This window comes from Globicephala melas, chromosome 1, assembly GCF_963455315.2.
Source record: "Globicephala melas chromosome 1, mGloMel1.2, whole genome shotgun sequence".
NCBI lineage: Eukaryota > Metazoa > Chordata > Mammalia > Artiodactyla > Delphinidae > Globicephala > Globicephala melas.
This window is the reverse complement of record NC_083314.1, coordinates 9850042-9873700: the sequence shown is the minus strand read 5'-3', so window position 1 is coordinate 9873700 and position 23659 is coordinate 9850042. Positions and strand designations below refer to the sequence as shown.

The window sequence follows — 23659 nt, the reverse complement described above, 5'->3', positions numbered from 1 at the left end:
TGCAGCTTCACTTTCTCCAGTTTCAGTTACCCACAGTCAACTGCAGTCCAAAAATACTAAATGGAAAATTCCAGAAATAAACAACTCATAAGCTTTAAACTGCACACCATTCTGAGTAGGGTGATGAAATCTCACGCCATCCCACTCCATCTGCCCAGGATTCCCAACCAACAACATCATCATACGCTCAATGATCTAGGATCACCCAAAGCAGACAATCCTCCTTCGGACATATCATCAGAAGGTCTACCGCAGCCTAATGTAACGCCACAAGGCCTCCGTCTTTCACCTCACTTCCTCTCATCACATAGGCATTTTATTTTGTGATTTTTAGCCATCACATCATCACAAGAAGGGTGAGTATAGTACAATAAGATATTTTGAGAGAGACTACATTCACATAATTTTTAATATAGTATATTGTTATAGCTGTTCTATTTTATTATTAGTTATTGTTAATATTTTACTGTGCCTAATTTACAAATTCAACCTTATCATAGGTATGTATGTATAGGAAGAAACATAGACTATATAGGGTTCAGTATTCTACAGTTTCAGGCAACCACTGGGTTCTTCTAACATATGAATAAAGTGGATGGTGGGGACTACTGTAATTATTTAATGTGATAAATATTACTATATTAATGTATCAAAGTAACATGCTATATACTTTAAACTTTCACAATGTTACATGTCAAATTTATTCAATAAAAAAAGAAATGGCATACTAACCATAGTAACAGTGCATAACAATGTTTGCTATGCACCAAACACGGTTCTAGACACTTTAAATGCTTTAGCTCACTAAATTCATAAACTCTATGAAAGATTATTTTTCCCATTTTGTTAATAAAGATCCTGAGCCACAGAGAAGTTAAGAAACTCATTCAAAATTACCTGACTAGTAAGTGGCATGCCTAAGATTTGAACCCAGATGCTTGGCCCCCAAATCCATCTACTTTCCCACTACGCTATACTAGCTATTCAGCTTAAAGCAGCATGGAAACTGGCCTGAGATAAAAGCCTTATCTGATCAGAAACTATAATAAAAACTTTACCAACAACTACAGGCAATCAATGTTTATATACTCATTAATTCCTTTGTATCAGTACAAATATTTTTATATCATGTATCAGTTTGATCTATTCTTTTATAAATCATTTTAAGCACAGTACTGGTCACAGAGGTGACACTCAATAAACAACATTTGTTGACTGCATTGCCCAAAATGTTTGTATGCATTATTGAGGCAATATATGTACTGGTGGTTCTTAAGTCCAGCTCTATCTGTTACTAGCTCTGTAAACTTGGGCAAATTACTCATCCTTTTGATGCCTCAAATTATTGTCTGGATAATGGGGACAAAAATTTACTGCCTTAGTAAATTGTTGTATTAAATGGTAAATGCATAAAAAAATATTGATTTCAATGGTTGGCAGAGACAGAGAGAGGAGAGAGTTAGGGAGAGAGAAAAGAGAGGGAAAATTGGAGCAAAACTAAAAAAAGGAAAATTTTGCTATAGACCTAAACCTTATAAATTCATATGTAATCATTCTTTTTAGTTTACCTTTGTTTTTTGTGGTTTCAGTTTCTGCTAGAGTTTCTCCGAGATGTTCAGTTCATCTTAACATGGTGTTTGCATTCTCCCACTGGTTCCTGACCTCTACTGGGTATTCGTTTTTATTCTTTACCTGTATTTACTAATGCTATTCTTCATCACAGTGGCTAACAGTCTGAGCTACTGACTCACAAAATGGGGAAGAAAATGATCCTGTTTTGTACGATCATTTCCTAGAAAATTATAAATAAACTCTTTAGTCTTCAGATAACCCTGTTTACGACTCTCTAGACAACTGTTTTATACTAAGTGCTAATTCTAGTATTCAATACCCAATATTGAAAATAAGAGGATCTGACTTTATATGATTAGTGAAAATATTTTACTCTGACTATATTATCTAAATTTATGTATGAAATATTTTTTATGGTGAGTTCCCTGATGGCAATGGTACTAATTAAAATATTTCTGTTAGCCATTTCTATTTTTAATGTACTTTGAAATAATACATCTTTAGGGCAGAAAGCTCGCATGTGTACAGACATGCTGGACTGGCAGTTTAACACCTGTAGTATTGCCTTAATGTGGAAGTGTGACAATTTTTTTTTCTGTTTACAAGCAAGGCCTTCAAAAACCTATTTAAATCAAGTTAAAGTGTAGATACAGAATAGAGAAGAAAAACCTATTTTCTTCAAAAATAGATAATCTATACCTCTTCATAAATCTCGATTTCTAAGACATTTATATTTTGGACAACTAAGCAAAATAAAAAGCTCTCTAACAGCAATGAATATATGATATATTTAATTTAAACACAAGCAAAAAACTGTAATAAAGCAAAACAAAAAACCATGTTCAGCTACTGCTTGTACTTTAACAATAAAAGCAAAAGAAAACAAAATGAGAACAAATGGAAACTAGATATATATTTTTATCTGCATAATGTATGCATTGTTTATATGCCAAAAGAAGAATAATACATCCTTTATTTCTGGAAACAGACCACTGCTACATCTCTAGAGTGGAAAACATAAAATAAACCAATCGATTGTGAAAAAGTAATTGATTGAGATTGCTGACCTGTTGGCTCTAAGATATATAGCTTAGAAGTAGCATATAGCAACTCTCAGTTCCTAAGCATCCTATAAGTTCCATGTTTTCACTTAATTTATCCTGAAAAAGGATAACTTGCTGACTAGTATTTCAAGATTAGATAATGTCATTTAAAATTTGTAAGTAAATCTTCCAACTACTATTTTGTCTCATAAAAATACTGAATATATTTAAACAGGAAAGCAAATAAACAACTAAGACCAAAAGAAATTCCGGATCACCATTATGTGTGGTAGCCTGAATGAGACCAAGGGACCGCAGCATGTCCCAAATTTCTTGTTCTGATAGGAGGAAAATATTGACATCCCATTTTGTTGCTGTTATTGTTAAGGTACAATTATATTAAACAGAAATATAGAGGGAACATAACTTCCTACTCCTCAAGTACAGGCCCCACGTAATAACTTCCTCCCAAAGAGGACAGTACAGAAATGGGTAAAAAGTGTAACTCCACAGTAGAGAAAGCTGACGGACACTACTTCAGCCAGGAGGTCAGGCCAACGTCAACAGTTCTAAGCCATGTTGATGGCGTGTTCCCTCTACATGTGGTGGTGATGGAGACAGCACTTTACCCCTGTGGTCTTCCTCCCCAGTGGCCACAGCCCAGCCTAGTTACCAGAAAAGCACCAGATAAACCCCAGGAGAAGGACACCTCCAAAATGTCTGACAAACTCTCCTCAACACTGTCAAGTTCATTGGATACAAACAAAATCTAAGAAACTGTTCCAGTCAGGAGGAGCCTAAGGAGACAATGTCATATGTCACCCTGGATAGAACCCCAGAACAAAAAAAAGGAGAAAAGGTAAAACTGAGAAATCTGAATAATGATATTCAGAGATCAGATAATAATAATATATTAATACTGGTTCATTAACACTGTGACACATGTACCCTACACATGTAAGATATTAATATTAGGGGAAACTAGATGTGGGAGATAAGGGACATTTGGAATTTTTCTGTACATATAGAACTTTTCTAAAAGCAAAAGTTTATTAAAGGCAAAAAAGAAAAGGAAATATAGAAAAAGGAGGAGAGTAAAATACAAAGTAAGTTGTTAAAACAGCACTAAATGTTTCAGTAATCTAACAAACATGAAAAACTGCCTATTCCAATTTAAAAGACTGTCAAATTGATTTAAAATAATCAAGTGATATTCTGTGTTAAGATACACATATAAAACAAAAATTAAAAGTCTACAAGTAAAATGTCAGAGGAACTCTATCTTACCAAGTCTAAGCAAAAGAAAGCTGGCATGGCTAAATTAATAAGAGATAAATGGACTGCATTGCAGCAAATGTCTTTTTGAATGAAGCGAATCATAACAAAGTGTTAACAGATTTACTTCATCAAAAGGAATTAGCAATTGTGAACATGTATACATTAAGAGTATATGAAGAAAAATTGAGTGGCTTACTATGAGAAAATGACAAATCACTATTAGTATATTTTAACATAGCTCTTTCAAACACTGAGAACACTATCAGACAAAAATGTAACAAAGGTAGAGAGGAACTGAATATCAAAAACAAAAAGTTTAACTTAATGAATGGATATATAGGGAATTTTGTATGTATCCAACACTTGGAGAATATCAACTTTTCAATCAAACATCAAATACTGCACCAGTAATCATTTTGCAATATGTACACGTACAACACGTTGTATACCTTCAACTTTTAAAATGAGATTTAAAATGGAACATTTACAAAAATTGTCATATAATGGCTCTAAGCAAATCTGTCCCAATTTTGTGGAATAGTTATCATATAGAGCATACAGAGTTAGAATAAGGAATAAAATAGATTTAGTTTTAAAGAACAGAATTTTAAAGATTAAATATCATAAAATGTGCCGAGTTAGAAGTTAATAAGAAAATCACAAATATAAAAATATTCGTATTATTGTAAATTTTAAAATATGTTTCTAAGTAATATACTGGTCAAAGAAAAATCATAGATGAATTTTTTAATACTTAGTACTGAAAATTTTTAAAAAACAAATGAAAACTATGTGGACACAGTGTTTTTTCAAATGAAAACTATGTGTCCACGCTGTGGACACATTTGTTTTTTCATTTGTTTGTTTTTTCTTACACAGTGAAGCTACTATGATGCTTCCCATAAAGTTTTATACCTATGTAATTACACCTGAAAATATGAAAGGTTAAAAATGAGTTAGTGAGAGTTAGAAAAAGAACAATAGCAAACAAAGGGAGAAAGAAGTATATAATATATAGAAGATGCAAATCAATGAAATGGAAAACAGAGTTAGGAGCCAGTGTTTCAAGAAATGATAGATTCTAACAATAAAGGTGCTACTGGATCAATCCCTGCAGGAAACAGGTATAAAACCTGTATATAATACCAATAAAAAGCAAGCAGGGCTTCTCTGGTGGTGCGGTGGTTGAGAGTCTGCCTGCAGATGCAGGAGACACGGGTTCGTGCCCCAGTCTGGGAAGATCCCGCATGCCGCGGAGCGGCTGGGCCCGTGAGCCATGGCCGCTGAGCCTGCGCGTCCGGAGCCTGTGCTCCGCAACGGGAGAGGCCACAACCGTGAGAGGTCCATGTATCGCCAAAAAAAAAAAAAAAAAAAGCAAGCAGATCAGGGAGGCTGGGGAGGGATGTATGCCCAAAGGAGAAGACAACTACTTCCTGTTTTTTTTTTTTTTTTTTCTTTGCAGCTTTTAGCTTGGGGCTACATGCAGTTGGCTGGCAAATGCCAGATGGCAGCAGTGGCACCAGGGAAAGATCAGTCTTTCTGGCTTGGGGAAACTAGAAATGCCTAAATAATCCTATAGCTTATTTAAAAAGAAATAAAACAACAAATATATCAAAGAATTTTAAACATTTCAACAAAGATATATTACTAGCTTCAAGCAACAAATCATCTCAATCTTATTAAACTCTTCTGGACAACAGGAAAAAAAAAATCTTACTTCCCAGAACACCTTCTATGATGTCAGCATTGCTTTGATAAGGGCAATACAACAGAAAAATTTTATAAATACATTTAATTTATTAGTAAGTATTTTTAAATCCTCAATGAAATATTAGCAAATAAAATGCAACTTTACGAAAGATAATGAAGGATAAATTAGACTATTGAGAATGAAATAATATAACACCTAATGACAATTTACGACAAAATGTTAAAATATAAAATTAATTTGAGCCTCTCAATAGACGTAGAAAAAAATGTATAGAACTCATTATGAATTTAAAATTAAAAAAATAAGTACATTGGGAATAAAAGATAGCTATCTTATCCTGGCAAATTATATCTACTAGAAAACTGTCTAAATACCATCTCAGCTGTGTAAAAAGCATTCCTTAAAATCCAAAACAAGACAGGCATACTGCTGCAAGCATTTGCAATTGTTGAAGCCAGTCTAGTAAAACAAGAATAAAAAATTAAATAATTTCTAACTGAAAAGCAGGAAAAACACCCTGCAATATTAATCTGCAAACATCAGTTGCAGTTTAATACAACAACAAAGCATTAGAAAATGTAATTAAGAAGAAAATACAATTGGAAATAGCATAAAAAGGCAAGTACCTAGGAATAAATCCTAAAAGAAACAAGCGTTTCTTCTACGTGTAACATTTTAAAGGTTGATTGTGAGATATTGGGAAAAAAACAGACCAAACATAAATATCCAATATTATAGAGATGATAAAATACACTTTGATGCCACATGGCAAGTACAGAACATAAATTTTCTGTATGCCTAAAACCTGAGATTTTCTTAATTTTTCTAAGTTTCTCTTTCTTTTTTTGTTTGGTGTGAATAAAACCTGCCTTTTGGATTGCTGAGATGATGAAATGATGGTAAAAACAAAGCTCATATTTCTTGAAACATAGTAAGATCTTAATTATTCAATCCAACTGTTACATCATTACTAATACTGAAAAGACAAATTAAAACGTTTAGGAAATAACATGAAAACCTTTTATGAAAAAAATTTTTAAGAAAATGAACTTTGTGGAACACTTGAAAGCTAAGATATTTTTTGAAAGATTCTTGGCCACTACTTTGACTTGAGTTTCTAATTTAAAGTGAAGATGTCTTTGCTAAGGTTGAGGTTGTTTTAGGAAACGGGAGAACCAAGTGACTGTATGCATTTCTTTAATGGAAGCATGTAGATGTTTGTGAATTCCTGGATGAGAATGATAGTACAGTGAAAACTGAGCTTCTCATAGCCAGCAAGTCACTTCCTTGATCAGCATCACAGCAGCAGTGTGCCGATGTTTGGAACTCTGGGAGTATGGGGACCCATGACACGCCACCTCTCTTCTCACTCAGTGTGGCCACCTTGATTCCACTAAGTTTCCAAACTCTTGGCTAAAATATCAGTGACTTGATCTAATCTGAAAGTGGGTGTGAATGTGCGTGATGTGTCACTACAAAAAGACATTTCAAATATTAAATGATATTAGTGGACTACGAAATGGTGCTTGCAAAATGATTGCGAATTACACACTGAGTGAGAATACTTAAAAACTTAAAATTGATGTGTTATCTTGGTGGTTTTTATCAGTTATGTCATTATGATATATAATATTTAATTCAAATTTTAATAAAAATAAGAAAAATAAATGTACATTTGTTTGAAAATAAACTGCTCCTGAAAGGAATCCCTTAAGAGTATATCAGGTAAATACCCCCAAAACAACAGAAGTGATAGGTGTAATTTTATTCTTCACTGCTCTTTCTTGACAAATTAGATAGCAAACTACCCCTGTCAATCAGTTGCTGATTTTAACCCAACAGCACTATGTCATGACAGCACTGTGGTTCTCTATAACAACTGTTATAAAGAGCGATGACACAAAAGTACCACTAAGTGAAGAGGCTTACTAAGTAACTTTTTGGAGCAGAAAATGTACAACAACATGATGACTTTAAGAAAGAAAATTATGTACGTTGTCTTCGAGAATAAGAATTTACCTTCCACTTCCATGTGTCTTTTGAAAAAACACACCAAAAAATTTTAATTATCCAGTCGAGGGCATTTTCACTTTGCCAGTTACATTGGTGCTGAGTGTATAACAGTGGTAGGAAGGAACTCATGACTGATCCTGTATCGCAGACCAGCGGTTAGGCCTTTGAGAGAAAGAATACAAAACTGTTCCTAGCAATCTTCATGGATGTAAAATCAAGGGAGATAGTCCCACTCATATTGGTTTTGCTGAAGTCATATAAGGACACTAGGAAGATGAATGAAAAAAACATTAAAACTCCAAATGTGGTTTGTGCATCAGCATGAAACTTAAAACTGGCTGAGTGGCTGTTGGCTTATGTAATAAAATCATTATCAAGATCAAGCTAAAACTATTCTGATTATATTTGAGTTGTGCACCCCTCCACCCTCAGCCATTCCACTCTATTCTGGAAGCAATCCAGTACTTACATAATTGCCTGAACAGCTCAGAAATAAGTTGTGAAATAAGATGTTTGTGCTTTTGATAGCATCCTTCAATGGATCTACAGCTCTAGCAATAATGTGTAATAAGACACTAAATTTAAATATGTTACTCTCAGGGCATGGTTTTTATTAGGTTCCCATCATATTAGTCAATACAGAACATCTTCAGTTCATAAAGTATTTTTCAAAATAAAACAAAATCAAATAAACTGAAGACAATATATTTTCCTATAAAGTTTATACTGTCCTTTAAAAATATTAGCCTGAGGGTCAGATCATGATGAGGGAATAGAAGGACATGGAGCTCACCTCTTCCCACAAATACATTCAAAAAAATACATCTACATGTGGAACAGTTCTCACAGAATACCTGCTAAATGCTGGCAGAATATCTCATAAAACCAAAACTACAAGAAAGACTGTCACATAACTGGGTAGGATGAAAGGGAAAAAAAAAAAAAAAAGGGGAATCAGGACAGGACCTGCACCCCTGGGAGTTAGCTGTGAAAGAAGAAAGGTTCCCTCACTTGGGAAGCTCATTCCCTGGCAGGGAGATCAGCCAGCACAGAAAGGGAGCTTCATAGGCTCAGGAGAGTGGAGCAGCTGGGTTGCAGCAGGCAGAACAGAGACCTGCACAGGAGATCTCGACCATCTCACTACAGTCCCCAGCCCAAGACATGCATCTGCTGGTGTACGCAGGGGCTGGGTACTGAAACTCGGACTTCAGAGGACAGACTCAGGGAGAGGGCTGTGGTTGGCTGCACAGAGACAGCTGGACGGGGATAGAGTGTAGTCCAAGCCACAACCAGGGATGGTGCAGGATGGAGCCCAGGTCCACCACTGAAGCTCCATAGTCGGCATGCACACTCGAAGGGAGGGGCAGGTCCCACCCTAGCAGTCTCATTCTCCCTGTGCTCACAGTGGGCCCGGCTCTGCCTCTATGAGCTCTGGGACCACCCAAGCTCCAGGAGATTGTCCACACTCAGAGGTGGGGTTGAAATCCAAGCCATCCCCAGGGGCTGCATGACTTCTGAAGCAGGGCTGGACCTGAGTTTCCCAGCAACTATGTGATCTGCTGATTTAAACACCACAGGCTGCTTTGTAAACTCATTCCCTGAGGGACATCCAAGAGGATTACTGGTGTTCCCATGCCTGGGGCGGGTCCTGTGATGGTGACTGCAGGCTCTGTAGGTACAAGCTAACGCAGAGGTGGGGCTCGGGTCTGGGCTGACTCAGACCCCGCCCCCATGGTGGGTCCAGATGCACTATGGCAGTCCCAGTGCCTGACCTCAGTGGTTCTGCAGCAACAGATCTAAACTAGTGGCTCTGTGAGCACAGTACTTAAGGAACAGCAGGGCCAATTGCCTGTTTTCCCACAGCTGAGGCAGGGCCGAGTGCAGTGCCAACAACAGTGTACTTTGTGAGCCCACACACAAAGGTGACACCTCAGAGCGCACTCCCCAGTGGACAGCTCCCGTGGAGGGATACTCAGTGGCTTCTCTCCCAGTGGGAGCACTCCAGTCCCACCTACCTCACGCTGCAGTTCAGAAGCAGAACTGGGGTATATACTCCAAAAACTGGGGAGCAGACCCTGCCCCTGACAGGCCTGTGACAACCAGAGAGCAAAGAGGAGGCCCTGTTCAACATCCAGTGCAGGCTCTGGTCACCACAACAACAATCATACCACCATCAAGGTGATAATAGCCAGCACACACTGAGGAAAGATGTGGCAGGCATTCATACTAACAACAGACCTCACACCAAAAACAGATTCATGGACACTCCCACCTAGAAACAGCCCTTAAACACCACAGTAGATAACTGTTTCTCCTAAACTCACAGAGCCAGAGAAATAAGTAAAATGAAGAAGCAGAGGAACCACTCTCAATTAAAAGATCTAGAGAATTCCCCTGAAACAACAAACAATTAAACAGGTATCTCCAGTATACCAGATCCTGAGTTCAAGAAGGAAGAAATGAAAATACTGAAGTAATTAAGAAAGGCTATCAATAGAAATGCAGATTACTGTAAAAAGAAATTAGAAACTATAAAGAAGAAGAGCCAATTAAAATTAGAAAACTCATTTGTTAAGACAAAAGCTGAGCTAAACGCAATAAACAGCAAACTGGATAATGCAGAAGAACAAATAAGTGATCTGGAAGATAGAATAATGGAAATCACCCAATCAGAACAGCAAACAGACAAATTAAAAAAAATAAATAAATGAAAGCAATATATGAGACCTATTGGATAATATAAAGTGTCCCAATTTATGCACAATAGGGATCCAAGAAGGAGAAGAAAAAGAAAAGGGGATCAGAAATGTATCTGAAAGAATTATGGCTGAAAAGTTCCCAAACCTAAATAAGGAAACACAGAGGAATGGGGACAGGAAGCACAGAGGGTCCCAAACAAGACGGACCCAAACAGACATACACCAAGACATAATGTAATTAAAATGGCAAAAGTTAAAGAGAGGATTCTAAAGGCAGTTAATGATAAACAAAGAGATAATTACAAGGGAACCCCCTAAGGCTATCAGCTGATTTCTCTACAGAAATATTGCCAGCCAGAAGGGAGTGGGAGGATATATTCAAAATCCTGAAAGGGAGAAAGCTGCAACCTAGGATACTCTACCCAGTAAGATTATCATTTAGAATAGAGAGAGAGATAAAGAATTTCTCAGACAACCAAAAACTAAAAGAATAAAGCAATACTAAACCTATCCTAAAAGAAATATTGAAAGGTCTTCTATAAATAAAAAAGCAAGAATCTACAGGAAAGAGAAAATTCACAATTGGAAAATAAATCACCTGAATAAGCCAGTACACAATTTTAAAAAAATCAAAAAAATATGTATGAAAGTGATGATAACTACAATGAACAGCAAAAGAAAAAACATGAAGATGTAAAAGAGTACATCAAAATCATAAAATAGGGGGAGGAGAGTAAGGAAATGTAGATTTTTTTCTAGAATGTGTTTGAGCCTATATGTCTACCAGTCTAAAGCAAGTAGATATAGTGATGGGTTAACATACTTGAAAAACAGAGTAACCACAAAACAAAAACATAATATAGATTCACAAAAACCAAAAAGAAGAGGACACAAGCATAATACAAAAAACAACCATTAAATCAGAAAAGGAAAAACAAAAAGGAAAAGGAACAAAGAAGAAATTAAAAAATCAACTGAAAACAAGGTTTAAAATGACAATAAATATATATCTATCAATAATTACCTTAAATGTCAATGGACTAAATACTCCAATCAAAAAGTCATAGAGTGGCAGATTCGATTAAAAAAAAAAAAAATTGGCTACAATATACTGCCTACAAGAGACCCACTTTAGGGCAAAGAAAACACATAGATTTAAAGTGAGGGGATAGAAAAGATATTTCATGCAAATGGAAATAACAAGAAAGCAGGGGTAGTAATACTCATATCAGACAAAATAGACTTTAAAACAAAGGCCATAAAGAAAAAGAAAGACACTATATAATGATAAAAGAATCAATAGAAGAAGAGGATATTACACTCATTAACACATATTCACCCAATATAGGAGCACCTAAATACATAAAACAAATATTGACACACATAAAGGGAGAAATTGACAGGAATACAATAATAATAGGAGACTTTGACACCCCAGTCACCTCAACAGATCTTCCAGGCAGAAAATCAATAAGGTAACAAGATCCTAAATGATATACTAGAACAGTTAGACTTAATTGGTATTTTCAGGACATAACATCCAAACAAAATAAAACAGAATACACATTCTTTTCAAGTACACATGGAACATTCTCTAGAACAGACCACATACCAGGACACAAAACAAGACTCAACAAGTTTAAGAGGACATAAGTTATTTCAAGCATCTTTTCTGACGACAACAGTATGAAACTAGAAATCAACCCCAGAGACATAAATGAGAAAAAAACATTATCTGAAGACTAAACAGCATGCTACTAAAAAACCGATGGGTCAATGATGAAATCAAAGAGGAAATTTAAAAATACCTTGAGACAAATACAATAAAAACACACCCATACAAAATCTATGGAATGTAGCAAAAGCAGTTCTCAGAGGGAAGTTCATAACAATGCAGGCCTTCCTCAAAAAACAAGAAAAATCTCAAATAAACAACCTAACCTACCACCTAAAGTAAGTTTAAAAAGAAGAACAAACAAAACCTAAATTAAGAAGAAAGAAGGAAATAATAAAGATCAGAGTGGAAATAAATTAAATAGAGACTAAAAAATAGAAAAAAATCAATAAAACCAAGAGCTGGTTCTTTGAAAGGGTAAACAAAAGCAACACACCTCTGGCCAGGCTCACCAAGAAGAAAAGAAAGAGGACCCAAATAAACAAAATAAGAAATGAAAGATGAGAAATCACAACTGATACCACAGAAATACAAACAATCATCAGAGAATACTATGCACAATTTGATACCAACAATTGGAAAACCTAGAAGAAATGGAAAAGTTTCTAGAAGCAAACAGCTCACTAAAGCTGAATCAAGAAGAAATGGATAATTTGAACAGACCAATCACTAGAAGTGAAATCAATTCTGTAATTAGAAAAAAACGAAAAACAACTCCCTACAAACAGACCAGATGGTTTCACTAGGAAATTCTACAAAACATACAAAGAAGAACTTATACTGATCCTTCTCAAACTTTTCCAAGGAACTGAAGAGGAGGGAATGCTCCCAAAGTCATTCTATGAAGCTACTATCACCCTGATACCAAATCCAGACAATGCCAAAAAAGAAAATTACATGCCAATATCTTTGATGAATATAGATGCAAAAATCGTCAACAAAGTATTAGCAAACTGAATCCAACAACACATGAAAAAGATCATACATCACAATCAACTTAGATTCATTGCAGGGTCACAAGGATGGTTCAACATACACAAATCAATGTATACACCACATCAACAAAAGAAAAAAAACACATAAGCATTTTAATAGATGCAGAAGTATTTGATAAAATTCAACATCCATTCATGATAAAACTCTTACCAAAATGGGTATAGAGGGAACATATCTCAACATAATAAAAGCTATTTATGACAAACCCACAGCCAACATAATAGTCAGCAGAGAAAGTTGAAAGTCTTCCCTCTAAAATCTGGAATAGGACAAGGATGCCCACTCTCATCACTTCTGTTCAACATAGTATTGGAAGTCCTAGCCATTGCAATCAGACAAGAAATAAAAGGAAACCATATTTGAAAAGTAGTAAAACTGTCACTGTTTGCAGATGACATGACACTATATATAAAAATCCTAAAGACTCCACACAAATACTATTAGAACTGATATAGAAATTTAGCAAGGTAGCAGGATACAGATTAACATAAAGAAATCTGTTGCATACCTTTATACTAACAATGAATAATCAGAAAGGGAAAGTACAAAAAAAATCCCTTTTAAAATTGCATCAAAATCTATAAAATACTTAGGAATAAACCTGATGAAGGAGGTGAAAGACTTATATGCTGAGAACTATAACACATTAATAAAGGAAATTTCAAGATGATTCAAAGAAATGGAAAGCTATCACTCCCATGCTCTTGGATTGGAAGAATTAACATTGTTACACTGGCCATACTACTCAAATCAATCTACAGGTTTAATGCAATCCCTATCAATTATCCAGGACATTTTTCACAGAACTGGAACAAATAATCCTAAAATTTATATGGAACTATAAATGACTCAGAATTGCCAAAGCAATCGAGGAAAAAGAACAAAGCTGAAGGCAAAATCCTTCCAGATGTCAGACAATACTGCAAAGCTACAGTAATCAAAACAGTGTGCTTGTGAACCAAAAGCAGACATATGGATCAGTGGAACAGAATAGAGAGCCCAGAAATAAACCCACACAACTATAGTCAACTAGGCTTTGACAAAGGAGGTAAGAATAAACAATGGGGAAAAGGCAGAACACACCCTCACACCATACACAAAAATAAACTCAAAATAGCTTAAAGACTTAAATGTAAGACATGACACCATAAAACTCCTAGAAGAGAATATAGGCAAAACATTCCCTGATGTAAATCATACCAATGTTTTCTTAGGTCAATCTTCCAAGGCAAAATAAATAAAAGCAAAAATCAACAAATGGGACCTAATTAAACTTATAAGCTTTTGCACAGTAAAGGAAACCACAAACAAAATGGAAAGACAACCCACAGAATGGGAGAAAATATTTGCAAATGATGCACCCGACAAGGGCTTAATTTCCAAAATATTCAAACAGCTCACACAACTCAGTAACAACAACAGCAAAAAAAAACCCAGTCAAGAAACAGGCAAAAGACCTAAACAGACATTTCTCCAAATAAGATATACAGATGGCCAATAGGCACATGAAAAAATGCTCAATATCACTAATTATTACAGAAAAGCAAATGACAACTACAATGAGATATTACCTCACACCAGTCAGAATGGCCATCATTAAAAAGTGTAAAAAATAAAAATGCTGGAGAGTGTGGAGAAAAGGAAAACCCCCTCCAGTGTTGGTGGGAATGTAAACTGGTGCAGCCACTATGGAAAACAGTATGGAGGTTCCTCAAAAACTAAAAATAGAGTTGCCATATGATCCAGCAATCCCACTCCTGGGCATATATCGAAGACAAATGTAATTCGAAAAGATACATGCACCCCAATGTTCATAGCAGCAGTATTTACAATAGCCAAGACATGGAAGCAACTTAAATGTCCATCGATAGATAAATGGATAAAGAAGATGTGGTATATATACACAATGTAATACTACTCAGCCGTAAAAAAGAAAATGAAATAATGCCATTTGCAGCAACATGGATGGACCTAGAGATTATCATTCTAAGTGAAGTAAGTCAGACAGAGAAAGACAAATACCATATGATATCACTTATATGTGGAATCTAAAAAAATGATACAAAGAAACTTATTTATAAAACAGAAACAGACTCACAGACATAGAAAACAAAATTATGTTTACCAAATAGGAAAGGGGGTGAGGGAGGGATAAATTAGGAGTTTGGGATTAGCATAGCAAATTACTATATATAAAACAGATAAACAACAAGGTCCTACTATAAAGCACAGGGAAGTAGATTCAGTATCCTGGAATAAAACATAATGAAAAAGAATATGTATATATACGCATAATTGAATCCTTTGCTATATACGGGAAACTAAAACAACATTGTAAATCAACTATACTTCAATTTTAAAAAGGCATAAAAAATATTAGACTGAAAATAGTTTTATATTTTCCTGAATTGACTCACATAGTTGTTCACAAGTGTATTAAACTTTGGATAAAAATTCAGACATGGTATTTAAATTTAGAAATGTTCCATTCGTGTATTCATTCATTCACTTATTCAACAAAATGTTTGTTGAGAGCCTATTATATATACCCAGGATTGCAACAGAGATTGGTGACAAGAACATGTTCTATTCTTCATTCTCTCATCAAGATAGTCAATATAAATATAAATAAGTGCAAAAACACATAATGAATGTTATAATGTGTGTGTGTGGATATGTATTATACGAGAGAGACACACATATATATATATGAGGGTATTATGAAGACAGCTGTCACTAAGTTAAAGAAGAGGATACAGGCACCTGTAGACATGAACACATGGTACAGAGGAGTCTAAGTATGGATCCTCAACTACCTCAGCAACACTACAGCATAACTACTAGAAATGGAAGGGAGAGCTGAGAATTAAATTGTGGGCAGGAACCTCATTACAAGAGTTCTGTGTACCATAGGGGGATTTCAGTATTTATGACTGCCTTCCTACATAAGAGCTTGAGGGTCAAATGTTCTTCAGCTCCATTTTGTCTTGGACTAGAGACTTCCGAAAGAGATTACAGTAACAGACAAGATAAGCTAAAATACAGAAATTTATATGCAAGTATGAATACATTGGAGAATATTGAGGGGAATACATTCATGCCAGGGGAAAATCAAGAAATATTAGTGACTATGATAATTTTAAAATGAACATTAACTTACTTATATCTTCAACAAATAGTTCTCCATATGTACACGGACTAGGGTGTGAGCAAAAATGGCACAGTCTCTGCCTTTGGAGGTCGGCTTGGAGAGACAAGTGTGTATTGATCACACAAATACAATCCCATTAGTGTAACTGGAAAAGTGTCATGTACAAGAAATATAGGCTGCTATTTTAAAATATATCAAACCCTGATTTAGATTGGGGAAAAGGAACAAACTTTTTGTTTCTTCTTAAACTGAAGACTAAAAGATACACAGTTGCTAGAGAAACAAAGTGGTAAAACAATTTGTGTCTCAACCTGGCAAAGGGCATTACCAAATAGGTATCACTGATAGTATTATTTAAATTCTACTATTTAAAAGAATTAAATTTAAATAGAGATTAATAATTTTTATTACTTTTATAAAAATGACACATTTTAGGTCAATTTCATTTGAAACCGATTTGGCAAGTTCAATACACCGTTAACACAACTGAATTTAAGAAGTTCTCCACTCAGCAATCTGAGAGTTCCCCTCCTGTTTTCTTTCATTAAAGATCTACTAAATTCCTGAAGAGCCAAGAAGGTTGCTAAACGTGGAGGAAATGATTGCTGAATTTTGAGACTTTACACCTCAGCGTGGCAGACAAACAGAAAAGTGGAAGGCTGCTAACTCTTAAGTACCAATTCTATCAATATGTGGTCAGGAAAATAAGCAGCTGCAAATGAAGTTCTTGGCTTAGCCAGGGAGTTGAGAGCGGAAGGTGCAATTCAGAATGGCTGTTGCAGCTGAGGATACAGAAGTGAAGGGCACGTCCCACTGCCCGCAGTTCCATTAGGCAAAGGTGAGCTATACAGCCATTCCCCTAATCACCTGTCCATAGTGAGGAGTGCAACTCCTGGTGAAAATCCTACGCATTATCTCTTAGACTTACTAGAGATGATTAAAAAGACTTCCTCTGGCAAGCCTCATGGCAGGACGCTGCCCTCTCCACACTAGGCTGGGTGCCCCATCCCTGAGGAGGTTGCAGTCAAGGAGCCTGGCCCCTCGGCCATGCCTACTCTGATGGTATCTGCATTCCTGCCTCAAGCACCTCCATTCAGATGCCTCTTTATCAAGAGGCCTCGGCTTAGGCCCTCCCCAGACACCTCTGCTGAGACCTCCTTACTGGAGGCAGGAGGGAGGGGGTCTCAAAGACACTTTTCTCCTTTCTCAGTAGTCAGTACCTTTCCTCTCCTAGCCTCTCCTTTTCCCGCCTTCAGGACCCCGGGTCAATACAGGAGCCCTTTTTTTGGTGTTCCCTCAACAGTGAGACAATCCCCTTATTTGTGCTGACGCATCTGGACCTCACTAGGTGCATCCCATGCGGGAAAAACGTGGATCAGGGAGCTGGTGCTTTCTCCTTTTGCTTCTACTATCACAGTAAGTGACTAAAGGCTCCAGGGTTACTTTTTTTTTTTGCGGTACGCGGGCCTACGCGCAGGCTCAGCGGCCATGGCTCACGGGCCCAGCCGCTTGGCGGCATGTGGGATCTTCCCGGACCGGGGCACGAACCCGTGTCCCCTGCATCGGCAGGCGGACTCTCAACCACTGCGCCACCAGGGAAGCCCTCCAGGGTTACTTTTACTTTGGCTTGTTGTCTCAATGGACAACTCCATCCCTGACAGTGCCTCTCTCTCCACGTCAGCCCAGCTCTTGACACATAACATATATTTATAATTAATCACTGCACTCCTTCAACTGGGTTTTGAAAAAGGTCTCAAAAACCCTTCCCAACAGTTTCTTAGTCTGGCAATACCAACTGTTTAAGGTGGGCACACAAATTAAATCTATTCATTCTGGGTACACAGAGTAAAAAGGAGGGTAAGGATAGAGTTCACGAGCATATTAATATTTAAATATTCTGGAACAGAAGAAAAGGCAGCGGAAGTGCCATCTTGTTTCACGACTATGAATTTGTTGGCAAAGTAACTACACGGTCATTAGAAAATCCCAATTAATTAATGTCAATGCTAATGGCTTTAAATATATGGAGGGCTTATGAAGCACTTTCCAATCAATGTCCTCATAGACAGAGAAGACAGAGTGAGTATAATTCCTAGGGAGAGCTGGAGGCTGTCAAATGAATGGCCTGCTTGAGATGAGAGAATACAAATAGCATCATTTAGGTTATTCTGTAGTGTTCTGCCCTTCCCCTAATACTTCAACTGTTCAAGCCAAATTCCACTCCAGTGGCCCTTAAGAGCAACAACTTAATTATGAAAATATTAGATTTTATCATTTATAAATGGTTACAGCCTGGAATTTCATTAATTCAAAAATTTAAGCTACAGAGGTGTGCGTGTCTAGAACAATGAAATGGATATTTTAAGTAAGAATAAAAACCATAAATGGATATAGCCTACTCCACTGGAATTACAAATGTGAGTAGTTTTTCACCCAAGAGATGAAGAAACTTAACTGAGTTTTAAAGGCAGTTGTATTGATTAAATGCTGTATTTTCTAAAGCTATATATGCATCATATATGTGTGTGTGTGTATATGTGCACATATATATAAACACATATATATTATACTTCTGGGTTGGAGGACGTTTTCTTTTTATTTTCATTTGTAAAATGAGGATAATAGCTTATTAATAGGACTATGTAAAGGAAAATGAGCAACGTAAAGTACTTAACACAGTGCCAAGCATCCATCGACAGATAAAATATATATGTGTGTGTATATATGTGTATGTATATATATGTGTTTGTGTATAAATTTATGTATCTATAGTACATGCTATTTTCTTATGGTTGAAGAATACAACAGACTCAAGCGACACCAAATTGTATGTCTGAATATGAAGAGAAAGAGAGATACAGAGAGAGATCATATTTAGTTAAAGGATTTGGAATAGTTTCATAAAGAAGGGTATTTTTAGATAAGCCTGGCAGGAAATGAGGTATGTACCTATCAAAATACTAGGAAGAGTGCTGGTAGATAAGGAAACAGCATGGGCAGAGGCAGAAATGCCTCCAGCATAATGGAATAATAGCAATGTTATACCGTTACTGTGTTTTAAGGGTTTTTAAAAAATTATTATTGTCTTAACTGCACTATGAAAACTGCCACATAATTAAAGTCACATAAATAAGTAAATAAATACAAGTGGAACGATAAATTAGATATGATATGACTCATGTATTTAATAAATTGGATGAAGTGGTCATATAGAAGACATATTCAACATGTTGTTGTAATTTGCTTGCTTTGGTTTCTGAAATTTAACTTTAGAAAATGTGTGTGTTCTAAAAGAGGATTTTGAGAAATGAAAAATTTGGAGGTGGATGTCAATATTATTTAAGGAATAAGGGCTTGAACATTCATCATACAATTAATTATCAAATACCCACTTGTTTCCATGCAACACCTGTTCCTTGTGTGCTTGCTTTCTTTTATTATGATTTTTACTTTCTATTACCAATGGTGATTTATCATCTCATTTATTTCAGGTCTTTGGTAACTACATATTAAAATGAAATACAAAAGTCCGTTGGGGGACTTCCCTGGTGGCGCAGTGGTTAAGAATCCACCTGCCAATGCAGGGGACATGGGTTCAATCCCTGGTCTGGGAAGAACCCACATGCCACAGAGCAACTAAGCCCGTGCACCACCACTACTGAGCCTGTGCTCTAGAGCCCGCGAGCCACAACTACTGAAGCCCGTGCACCGCAATAAGAGAAGCCACCGCAATGAAGAGTAGCCCCCGCTTGACACAACTAGAGAAAACCCACGCACAGTAATGCAGACCCAATGCAGCCAAAAATAAAAATAAATTAAAAAAAAATTTTTTTAAAAAGGAAAAGTGTTTTGCTTTGTTTTGTAAATAAGAAACACATTCCTATTCATCCAGTTTGGGAAAGTCATAGTTACGTGTAAAATATTGATTTGTTGCTAGATTGTTTATTTTTAAAACATCATTTCACACCTAGAAGTAATAGCTTTCATTAGCATATACTTTATGCTGCAGCACACAATTGCAGGCAAATTATATGTTAACAAAATTGGCTGTGTTTCCTATTTGAAAAAATGAACCATAGAATAACCTTATTATACTTTACCTTCGTTCTTTCTTTCTTTCTTTCCATCCTTCCTTCCCTCCTTTAGACAACGAATCATCCCAAATTGAGGAGGTGGTCTCTGACAGCAAGATTTAGGATTTTTCCCCATTTACCTCTTTTAGTGAGGGTGTATGTGTATGCTTCTGTGTAAGATTTTGTCTGTATAGCTTTGCTGCCAACATTTGTCCTAGGTTCTTTCCGTCCCTTTTTTTTTTTTTTTTCTAAATAAGAAGTTTTTAATTCAATAACTTTATTATACTGTATTTTATTTTTACTGTATCTTCTTTCTTTCTGTCTTTTTTCCTTCTTTCCCTCCTTCCTTCCCTCCTCCCTCCCTCCCTCCCTTCTTTCCTTCTTGCCTTCTTTCCTTCTTTGCTTCTTTCTTTCTTTCTTCCTTCCTTCCTACCCTCCTTTCCTTCTTTCTTTCCTCATACTTCTACTAATTCCTTCTACTTTTTCTCCCTTTTATCCTGAGCCTGTGGATGAAAAGCTTTTGGTGCTCCAGCCAGGAGGCAGGGCTCTGCCTCTGAGGTAGGAGAGCCAACTTCAGGACACTGATCAACAAGAGACCTCCCAGCTCCACATAATATCAAACAGCGAAAATCTCCCAGAGACCTCCATCTTAACACCAGCACCCAGCTTCACTCAACGACCAGCAAGCCACAGTGCTGGAAAACCTATGCCAAACAACTAGCAAAACAGGAACACAACCCCACCCATTAGCAGAGAGGCTGCCTAAAATCATAATAAGGCCACAGACACCCCCAAACACACCACCAGACGTGAACCTGACCACTAGAGAGACAAGATCCAGCCTCATCCACCACAACACAGGCACTAGCCCCCTCCACCAGGAAGCCTACACAACCCACTGAACCAACCTTAGCCACTAGAGACAGACATCAAAAACAGGAGGAACCACGAACCTGCAGCCTGCAAAAAGGAGACCCCAAACACAGTAAGATAAGCAAAATGAGAAGACAGAAAAACACACAGCAGATAAAGGAGCAAGATAAAAATGCACCAGACCTAACAAATGAAGAGGAAATAGGCAGTCTACCTGAAAGAGAATTCAGAATAATGATAGTAAGGTTGATCCGAAATCTTGGAGATAGAATGGACAATAGATTGGACAAAATGCAAGAATCAGTTAACAAGGACCTAGAAGAACTAAAGATGAAACAAGCAACGATGAACAACACAATAAATGAAATTAAAAGTACTCTAGATGGGATCAATAGCAGAATAACTGAGGCAGAAGAACGGATAAGTGACCTGGAAGATAAAATAGTGGAAATAACTACTGCAGAGCAGAATAAAGAAAAAAGAATGAAAAGAACTGAGGACAGTCTCAGAGACCTCTGGGACAACATTAAACGCACCAACATTCGAATTATAGGGGTTCCAGAAGAAGAAGAGAAAAAGAAAGGGACTGAGAAAATATTTGAAGAGATTATAGTTGAAAACTTCCCTAATATGGGAAAGGAAATAGTTAATCAAGTCCAGGAAGCACAGAGAGTCCCATACAAGATAAATACAAGGAGAAATACGCCAAGACACATATTAATCAAACTGTCAAAAATTAAATACAAAGAAAGCATATTAAAAGCAGCAAGGGAAAAACAACAAATAACACATAAGGGAATCCCCATAAGGTTAACAGCTGATCTCTCAGCAGAAACCCTACAAGCCAGAAGGGAGTGGCAGGACATACTGAAAGTGATGAAGGAGAAAAACATGCAGCCAAGACTACTCTACCCAGCAAGGATCTCATTCAGATTTGATGGAGAAATTAAAACCTTTACAGACAAGCAAAAGCTGAGAGAGTTCAGCACCACCAAACCAGCTTTACAACAAATGCTAAAGGATCTTCTCTAGGCAAGAAACACAAGAGAAGGAAAAGACCTATAATAACGAACCCAAAACAATTTAGAAAATGGGAATAGGAACATACATATCGATAATTACCTTAAATGTAAATGGACTAAATGCTCCCACCAAAAGACACAGATTAGCTGAATGGATACAAAAACAAGACCCTTATATATGCTGTCTACAAGAGACCCACTTCAGACCTAGAGACACATACAGACTGAAAGTAAGGGGATGGAAAAAGATATTCCATGCAAATGGAAGCCAAAAGAAAGCTGGAGTAGCAATTCTCATATCAGACAAAATAGACTTTAAAATAAGGACTATTAAAAGAGACAAAGAAGGACACTACATAATGATCAAGGGATCAATCCAAGAAGAAGATATAACAATTGTAAATATTTATGCACCCAACATAGGAGCACCTCAGTACATAAGGCAAATACTAACAGCCATAAAAGGGGAAATCGACAGTAACACATTCATAGTAGGGGACTTAAACACCCCACTTTCACCCATGGACAGATCATCCAAAATGAAAATAAATAAGGAAACACAAGCTTTAAATGATACATTAAACAAGATGGACTTAATTGATATTTATAGGACACTCCATCCAAAAACAACAGAATACACATTTTTCTCAAGTGCTCATGGAACATTCTCCAGGATAGATCATATCTTAGGTCACAAATCAAGCCTTGGTAAATTTAAGAAAATTGAAATTGTATCAAGTATCTTTTCTGACCACAACGCCATGAGACTAGATATCAATTACAGGAAAAGATCTGTAAAAAATACAAACACATGGAGGCTAAACAATACACTACTTAATAATGAAGAGATCACTGAAGAAATCAAAGAGGAAATCAAAAAATACCTAGAAACAAATGACAATGGAGACACAACGACCCAAAACCTGTGGGATGCAGCAAAAGCAGTTCTAAGGGGGAAGTTTATAGCAATACAAGCCCACCTTAAGAAGCAGGAAACATCTCGAATAAACAACCTAACCTTGCACCTCAAGCAATTAGAGAAAGAAGAACAAAAAAACCCCAAAGCTAGCAGAAGGAAAGAAATCATAAAAATCAGATCAGAAATAAATGAAAAAGAAATGAAGGAAACAATAGCAAAGATCAATAAAACTAAAAGCTGGTTCTTTGAGAAGATAAACAAAATAGATAAACCACTAGCCAGACTCATCAAGAAAAAAAGGGAGAAGACTCAAATCAATAGAATTAGAAATGAAAAAGGAGAGGTAACAACTGACACTGCAGAGATAAAAGAGATCATGAGAGATTACTACAAGCAACTCTATGCCAATAAAATGGACAATCTGGAAGAAATGGACAAATTCTTAGAAATGCACAACCTGCCAAGACTGAATCAGGAAGAAATAGAAAATATGAACAGACCAATCACAAGCACTGAAATTGAAACTGTGATTAAAAATCTTCCAACAAAAAAAAGCCCAGGACCAGATGGCTTCACAGGCGAATTCTATCAAACATTTAGAGAAGAGCTAACACCTATCCTTCTCAAACTCTTC

General features: G+C 36.4%; 1 long non-coding RNA gene across 1 annotated transcript; it reads left to right on the top strand.

The window, feature by feature from the left end:
* Window positions 1-219: 219 nt before the first annotated feature.
* LOC132593494 (uncharacterized) lies at window positions 220-19810 on the top strand. Its single transcript, XR_009559089.1, has 3 exons — window positions 220-356; window positions 1590-1671; window positions 19630-19810. It is a non-coding gene; the product is annotated as an uncharacterized lncRNA (long non-coding RNA).
* The last annotated feature ends 3849 nt before the right edge of the window (window positions 19811-23659 follow it).